At 40.7% G+C, this 9,093-nt stretch overlaps 1 protein-coding gene across 6 annotated transcripts in view; it reads right to left on the reverse strand.

Moving 5' to 3' along the window:
* The window catches only part of LOC116687296 (poly(rC)-binding protein 3), a 194,033-nt gene that overhangs the window by 118,393 nt on the left and 66,547 nt on the right, over window positions 1–9,093 (reverse strand). The gene's annotated exons all lie outside the window — the stretch shown is intronic.

Raw genomic sequence — 9,093 nt, forward strand, 5'->3', positions numbered from 1 at the left:
TTTGGGGGCAACCCATATTTTGCCGCGTACAAAGCAATTTCTTTGGCTCTTTCAGCATCATTAGCCTATACTTCAGGGTTTAAATTGGGATTTGTTAAATGTGGGGGGATGGGGCTCTACCTAGGGGGTCTGGGGGTATGCCGCCCCCAGGAAAAAAATTTGAAAAATAAACCATTAAATGGCACTTTCTGGAGAGTTTTGTGCAAAAAAAAATGGAGAAATCAAGTCTTGCATGATATGTGCAAAACTGTAGGGTTAAGAACCTTTGCATTGTTGTAGTATCAACAGGTTTTAGGGCATTTAGCATTTACATTATTAACTTCTTATGATATAAGAACTGACCCACACAATGTGCCAAACATAATGAATCACATGAAGAGACAGTAGCATATGTCAGCAACAGCTGAGAAGATTTGGGTCTGTGGGGAACAGGTCCAGGGGTCCCTGGTGTAGGGACCAGGGACCCAAAGTTAAACTAATGTTGAGGGATCAACTAGACCACTGAAATTCTAAAGATTGAGAACCACTGTTTTGCATAAATTCTAATCCTTTAACCTTTGTGCCAAGGCTCAGTAATATTTGTCCCTCATCCTCTGTGCCCCCCTTACTGTATTTACTTTTTTGGGAAAATAAAGACTATTTGTTCATTTTATAAAACATTGAATGAATTATTTACAGTTACATTTAGAGATGCACAGAGGTTAGAGAAGCACAATAGTGGCCCAACGTTGCAGTATGATATATTGTATAGTAGCTCAGATGTGTTTTCATCAGATTTCTGCTCTTGTTTACAACTTTATGCACATTAAAAATATAACTCTCCACCTGTGTCCGAGATGTGGAGAGTGTAATAGTCTGCTGTGCATGTATTGCTCCGCTGATATGGTGGATCTCACTCAGACCGTCACACAGACAGGGCCCATTTGGGTCTCTGGCAAGTTTAGAGGCGGCTGTATGCTGCGCATTATCGGAGGACTAGACGGATGCAACTTGTCACTGCCCACCCCAGAGCGAGTCCACTAACATGAACTGATGTTGCTACGCTACCAGCCGCGCTGCTCACCTCTATCTTTACAGAGAGAGTGGACACGAAGCGACGGACGGGTCTGTGATTCTCAGAGCTCATACCTGAAGCCGGGGAAATACACCTGGGATGGCTCGTGCAAAAATGTTCTCAGTTTGCGACAATTCGAAACTACAGACAGGGAGCGCTCTTGAACCCCCTCACAGTCTCTGAAAGCACAACTAGTCGATCACGAGCGGCTCAACAGGTAAAAACATAGATAAACTCATCTTTCAGAAATTTGACCGACCGGGTTGACACTTCAGCGTGAGAAATCGGGGGTGTGGCGTGTGAAACCAGTCAAATGCGTGTGTCTCACGGCCAACGCGTGAGAGTTGGCAGCCCTGAAACTTGCTTTTTTAGCAATTTTAAGTTTCAGGAAACAATCAAATCAAAAAGTATCCTGATATAAAAACAATTACAACATTGGAAGATTTAACAGCGCCCCTGTGCATTTCAACAAGGTATAGAGACGTAGAGTAAAATGTCAGCCGGTTTGACTCGACCAATGGCTGGTGGAAAGCCACGTGAAACTGTCTCCTTTGATTAAGTAAATAACCACAATTGCCCTTTGTCATCTCACCACGAAACTGCGAACGGGCTCTGGGAACGGTGGAAAAATGTAAAATGAGGCAAGCCAGTGGAACAGTTACCGTTACAACACAGCAAGTTGGAAATAAAACAAGCCTGAGAGTGCGCTAACTGGTGTTAACGACATCAGCTAGCCTAAGCTAACTAGCTATGCTAACACTGTGCTGTAGCTAGCTTGCAGCAAAGTCTCAACAAAACAAAAGCAACACCTCCGCTAGCAGTGGGGATTTAACTAATGAAACCTGGATATTAGCTAACCTGTTGGCTTGGCCTCCACGAAGAGCCGGATAATGACCTCAATATGGTGAGTAAAATATATTTTACTTGCTACTACAAGCTTTCTTTATGGTATATATATATAAGGTTGTGTCCCGCTTTGGCTTCGAAAAATAATTGTTGAATGCTTGAATTTTGTTTGCGTGGATGCTGAAGCCTTGAATGTGTCTTCTCTCCACCGGGGACAGGGCCAACTTTTTCACCGTTTGGGATTGTTAATAGAGTATCTGGAGGGTTCGGTGGTTTTGAACTTACTGTATAAAGTAAGTTCAAATAAAGCCCTATTTAACGTTGACTGAAAGACAAATTCAGCAATTAGAGGAGTGTTTTATGCCTGTCAAAGCTACTTTGCACGGCAAACATAGGCCAATGTCATCTGAATTAATATTCTACTACCACCATGCAACTTTGTAAAATGACACCAGGAGGGTGTGTGTATGTTCATGCCTTTTTGTGTTTAAATTCAGGGGCAGTTCAATTTACCAAGGTCTGACAGATCCTCCCAATAACCGAACAATTGCTCTTAGTCCTGTCTATGTGTTTTAAATGGGCCGGAACAACAAATGCTCCCCTCAACCAACTTGGCCTATCATACAGTTGAATCTTAATAATACCACCAGTTAGCTATCATCATCACTTCCATTCAATGCAACGGAGGAAAAACAATATAGTGTTACTTGAGCAGGAGAGTAGCATAGGAGACATACAGCTCTGCTGCTGCTCTGTTACAGTTTTCCTCAGATTTTTTGTATCTGTCCTGAGAATATTGACCACTTTCATGGTTGATATTTGGCTGCCCTGTACCAAACCAGTGTCTTGCGGTGTCCTATAATGCACGAATGTGTGAAGTTTTCTGTGTGAATTTCTTAGCACAGTGGATGTCATTTTCTAATTCCTTAATATCTTACACATTGGAAAGCGTTTTGAATGAGAGTGTTGTCGGCCAAGTTTCTGAATTTGAATCACCAGCCCATGGATTAGGGCATTCATTTATTTAATTGTTTTTAGTTTTTATTGCAAAATTGGTATTTGGCAGGAGGCAAAGTATTTCATACTTGCCCCTAATTTCACGTTCTGTTAAAAGTTATTTGGTTCCTGTGAAGTGACAAATGTGATGTCAAAGCAAATTACTCACCAGCCAAACTGCCAAGTTGGCGCGTGTAGTGTTAGGCTTAGTGCTCTTTGCACCTCCTGGTGATGCTATTTTTTTTAAAACTAGCAACACCTACTGTATAAAAATATACACTGTCCTACAGTGGTGTGAAAAAGTGTTTGCCCCCTTCCTCATTTCCTGTTCCTTTGCATGTTTGTCACACTTAAGTGTTTCGGAACATCAAACCAATTTAAACAATAGTCAAGGACAACACAAGTAAACACAAAATGCAATTTGTAAATGAAGGTGTTTATTATTAAAGGTGAAAAAAAATCCAAACCATCATGGCCCTGTCATACCACAACATCTCAATAGGATTCAGGTCAGGACTTTGCCTAGGCCACTCCAAAGTCTTCATTTTGTTTTTCTTCAGCCATTCGGTGGTGGACTTGCTGGTGTGTTTAGGATCTTTTCCTGCTGCAGAACCCAGTTCGTTTCAGCTTGAGTACAGAACAATGGTCGGACATTCTCCTTCAGGATCTCTTGGTAGACAGCAGAATTCATAGTTCCTTTTATCACGGCAAGTCTTCCAGGTCCTGAAGCCCAAAACAGCCCCAGACCATCACACTACCACCACCATATTTTACTGTTGGTATAATGTTCTTTTTATGAAATGCAGGTTCCTTCTACGCCAGATATACTTGGACACACACCTTCCAAAGAGTTCCACTTTTGTCTCATCGGTCCACAGAAGGTTGTCCCACAAGTCTTGGGGATCATCAAGATGTGTTTGGAGAAATTGAGACGAGCTTTGATGTTCTTTTGCTCAGCAGTGGTTTTCTCCTTGGAACTCTGCCATGCAGGCCTTTTTTTGCCCAGTCTTTTCCTGATGGTGGAGCATGACCGCTGACCTTAACTGAGGCAAGTGAGGCCTGCAGTTCTTTGGACTTTTTTTGTGGGGTCTTTTGTGACCTCTTGGATGAGTGGTCGCTGCGCTCTTGGGGTAATTTTGGCGGCCGCCACTCCTGGGAAGGTTCACCCTGTTCCATGTCTTCGCCATTTGTGGATAATGGCTCTCACTGTGGTTCGCTGGATTCCCAAAGCTTTGGAAATGCTTTATAACCCTTTCCAGACTGATGATCTCAATTACTTTCTTTCTCAATTGTTCCTGAATTTCTTTGGGTCTCGGCATGATGTGTAGCTTTAAGGATCTTCTGGTGGACCTTACTGTGTCAAGCAGCTCCTATTTAAGTGATGCCTTGATTGTGAACAGGTGTGGCAATATCAGGCCTGGGTGTGGCTAGAGAAATTGAACTCAGGTGTGGACAACCACAGTTTAGTATGTTTTAACAAGGGGCAATCACTTTTTCACACAGGGCCATGATGGTTTGGATTTTTTTTCACCTTTTAATAATAAACACCTTCATTACAAATTGCATTTTGTGTTTACTTGTGTTGTCCTTGACTATTGTTTAAATTGGTTTGATGCTCCGAAACACTTAAGTGTGACAAACATGCAAAGGAACAGGAAATGAGGAAGGGGGCAAACACTTTTTCACACCACTGTACTTGTTCCCGCTCTAATGACCACAGTGTGTTTGTTTAAAGGTGGCAGAAAGGGGCACTGCCAGGTGCTCTTGAGCAAGGCACCGTAGCCCCCCACCCGCTCACGGCGCTGGTCCAGCTGGCATCCCACTCACTCTGACATCTCTCCATTCGTACATGAATAGGTCCTTAGCATTTGTGTGTATTTCAGGCCTGTGTGTAGTGTTTACTAACAAAACGGAGTGTAAATTGTAATTTCCCACTGGGGATCAATAAACAGTATACCAAAAAAAAAAAGCATGTGAGTAGCAACCAAAGGTGCTAACAAGCTTATGTGTCAGATAATCATCCAAACTCTGTCCAGTGTCTGTCCATGAATGTGCTCACTTCTGTAATCTTCTAAAAAGAAAAAACTGGGGCAAAAAACTGCTCAAATATTAATGCTGGCCTTGCTGGAAGCATTTGGCTAAGGGTTCATCTTGAATTCTGGTGCAAAGGGAGGTTGGCCTCATGTCCTGTGTTGATTATGGTTTACTGAATTGCATCTCTAAATTATGACTTTCTTATTTAAATTAGTCCCAATCTGCCTGTTGCTGCTGCCCCTTGATGATGCACCATACCACTTTAACTCCATTTGTGCATTGGTCCCTGCTGTTTGAAATATGTGTCCTTACTACTACTGAGGTTAAAGGAGCACCCTGACGTAATGTGCTCTTTTAGAGAAACCTTTAAACAATTTGTAAGATTTAGGTAAGTACAGGATTTTCCCTACCATTATAAGCTTATGCGTGGCAACCATGCTGTTCTGGGCACCCCTTGAGCTGAATGAATGTAAAATTAATGGGAGCATCAAAACTAACTAACTTACTTTTCTTAGATCTAATGGTTGTAGTTGGTCCCCGGTGGACTTCAGCAAGTTTTGTCTTTAAGCTTTTTGAGTGTGATCTTTTTGAGTATTTTTTTTTTTATTAATATGTATTATATGTTCTAGTTTTACCAACGTTTTAGACACAGATATGGTAATGAAAATGGTCCAAAATGATGTAAAATTGCATTTTTGTTATTGAAACAAACAGTCTTCCACAGACCTTTTTCTGATCAAAAACAAAAATGACAATAATGTTAAAAGACCATGAGAACAATGGCAACATGTGTGCCTCGCTGATGCCATCTGGCTAGTTAGCCTCAGCATGCAGCACATAAAGCATATAGGAATAGTTTGACATTTTGTGAAAGCAAGGAGCAATGCCATCTTGAATTCTCTGCTGGTTGCCTGGCAACCTTTTATAGTTATGACGTGGGAAGACCTGGCCAAGAGATACTCTGGCACATAATCCCCCAGACTAACTACAGCTAGTCATTGTTACACCCTGGTTTTTGTACAGATTAACCAAAGAAGATGTTGCATGTTGATCAGTGACCTTGAGACGTTCAAGTAGGTGGATGTTTTTACAGTTGGGCAGAGCCAGGCTAGCTATGTCCCCGTTTCCAGTCTTTGGGCTAAGCTTCGCCAACACAACAGACTATATTTACTGTACTGCACAGACATAGGTGGTATTAATCTTCTCATCTAACTGTCAGCAAGAAAGCAAATCAAACTATCCTATTCATTTAAGCAATCACCATGGGTGAGAGGTGAGGCAGAAAAATCTAGCTGGCACTGTTGAATATGGCAGCATCCATTCTTATGTAACACTCTAATGGTATTGGTGCACTCTGAGGCATTGGCATTCCTGTTGCAATTATTTTGTTTCTTAACATAATTTTCTGCAGTTTCTTTAGCACAATAACCAAATTGTAGCAATTTCTGAAGGGCAAAAGTGTGTGAAACGGGTGATTTTGTCTTTGTCAGCTGATTTTAACCGTACCTTCATCACTGTAGCCTAGTTTAGTGTTTGATACGCGCTCCCCGCCCTGCGGCTGTCGCGTAACAGTGTTGCTTTGCTTTTTTTAACCGTAGATGAACACTGATGCTTTACAGAACATGTTCGGTAGATAGACTGTATATAAAGATGGACGGATTGACAGCTCCCCAAAAGTGCAGTCAAAATGCTTGATCGCCCCCTGGTGGCCGGCTGCAGTATAGGTTATTAATCCTGGTTTATAATTATTATAATCTTGCGGATTATATGGCCCAAACTACAAACATTTAAAGTATACCTCAAATACACTTTTCCCTAAGATGGTTTCTGTCATTTTAGGTAGTTGTTATCACGCTGACGTTAGTTGACTTGTTGGTAATTTTATTTTTTGTTAGTGATTTGATGTTATATAAACGAAGTGAAATGTCATGAGTGACTGACTCGCTATTAGTCAGGATCATGGTGTGACGTGGGGTTGCGTTTCTCCATGCATGTGGTCTTAAGTTTTTGCGTGTCCCCCCTGCGGCAACCCCCGCCGCAGCCTAAACTCGCTACCCCCATTCCATTGAAAAGGAACAGAAAGACCTGCGTTTTTGCCAGACGGCCGTTGCAGGATGTGTCAATAAGGCCTAATTAGTCATGCAAGAATAGGAATAAAAAAAAAAAAGCCATACAATTTGGTACAATGTTGTGTAACTGAATCAGCGACATACATTTTGATGTATTGAATACATTTGCCCTGTAGTATAGACAATAAGAGTTAAAATGTCATGCAGTTTAAATAAAAAAAATAAAAAAACTACATCCCACGCTGTAAGACATGTCAGATTCTCCTGTATTACGTTGGTGGCTATGGAAAGCCAGCTGTCATCAACTCCCATTTCAATCAGTCACTTATATCTGCCAGAAGGTAAATATAATTGACTGTAATCTCAAAAAAAGATCATATTATTTAGAAACATTTCACAATTATTGTTTGGAAAAAATGTAAAAGTTCAAGTCTAAAAAGCTATACTTATAGGAAATACAAGTGAGTCATAGTGTGAGGAAGACCGCTTTCAAGGCACATTCTAAAAGGATGTACAGTAAAAAGCTCAAGGGGAGATTTGAATTCTCTTCTTGTAAACGGAGACTCTTTCTTTAGCAGTAGTGACATTTTTTTCCATTATGTTCTTTTTCTGCGACATTCTGTACAAAATGTGCTGTAATTGTGCGTTAGGTCTGGAGTTGGAAAAAAATAAAATGAAATGAAAAATTAATTAAATTCCCTTCCCTTTTTCTGTCCAAAAACTTCATTCAAAAAGCAGATGTAAAGCTATTGTTGTGAGTGAAACTCTTCATCTTAATAATACAGTTACTATCATTTTGGCCTTTCCACTTGTAAAATAATAGGACTGTGTTAGACTAGTTTATCCAGAAATTTTTTTTTAACGCCCAAAATGTAAAATTGACAAAACTTTGTTGTTTTTGATATTATTGTCCGAAGGGCTTTAACAAAGTACAGCTTATCATGTAGCCCATGAAGATGAGCGGTTGTAACTCACAGTATTTAAAAATGTACTTTGCCTTGCGGAGGTTTGGGCAGAAAATGGCATTTGACACATATTTCAGCCAGCACTTGGCTTTTCCGCCTATTCTGTAGTCCTCTTCTTCAAATCATCAGAGCATGCAGCGTTTCTCAATATAGCAGAGGACCAATTAAGTGCCATTGCTTGCCAGGAACATCTTAGAAAATTATAGGCCTAACCCTGCAGAAGACGTGTCCTTTTGTTTGGGATAAACGTCACCTGCTAGCTACTGTGTCCTATTAGCGCATCACATCTGCAGCAGAGCACTTTCTAAAATTTCAAAATGGTCCCTAAGCCATGAACAGCCTTGGTGCATTTGTGAAAAATTAGATGTAGGAAAGGGGAGATTGAGTATTTCTGCAGATAAACGTGCTAAGGAGTCTTTTGTTGCTGCACTTAAGTCTGCAAGCAGCCATCCTGCCAGACCCATGTGCCCCGTAAAGGGGGTATAAACCTGTCATCTCTAATCAGTTGGCCTGGTTGAGTTTTCGGCCTAAATTACAATTACAAGCTGACCGCCTTTTGCATTGTTCCCCTGCCACCTGGCATTAGCTTGGATGGCTAATAGTTTATTGGTGCGTGTCTGTTAATAAGTCATACCCACTGACTGTTTTCCCTTTTCTTCGGTCTGACCAAAGACATCCAATGAAAAGACAATGCTAGCTTCTTCCTTGTTGACATGGTCGTAGTTTATGGAGACCATAAATCTATCCAATACTGATTCATAACATAATGGTATAGACACAGCAAACAATACACTGTCTACTCTGTTTTCATGTAGAATAGCTTCTGTTTTTCAGTTGCATTGTGAACTGATTTCCATGTTCCAGACAATATAAGACTATCATTCACAGGAAATCTGCCACACACAACTTAGCACACATAACTGATGGTAAAATGCAAGTCATTTTAACAAGAAATGTGATAGTTTTATGTTAACTGAAAGGCCATCATGACCGCACCCTATTGTTTTGCACTTGAATCTATTGAATGATAAATCCATAGTTCTAACATAAATTAAAACAATAAGACAAAACATCTCAGTGCGATTCACTGAAGACGTTCAAAAAAAAATTTGTCTGATCTGACCCCCCC

This window comes from Etheostoma spectabile, chromosome 4 (assembly GCF_008692095.1).
Source record: "Etheostoma spectabile isolate EspeVRDwgs_2016 chromosome 4, UIUC_Espe_1.0, whole genome shotgun sequence".
NCBI classification, from domain to species: domain Eukaryota; kingdom Metazoa; phylum Chordata; class Actinopteri; order Perciformes; family Percidae; genus Etheostoma; species Etheostoma spectabile.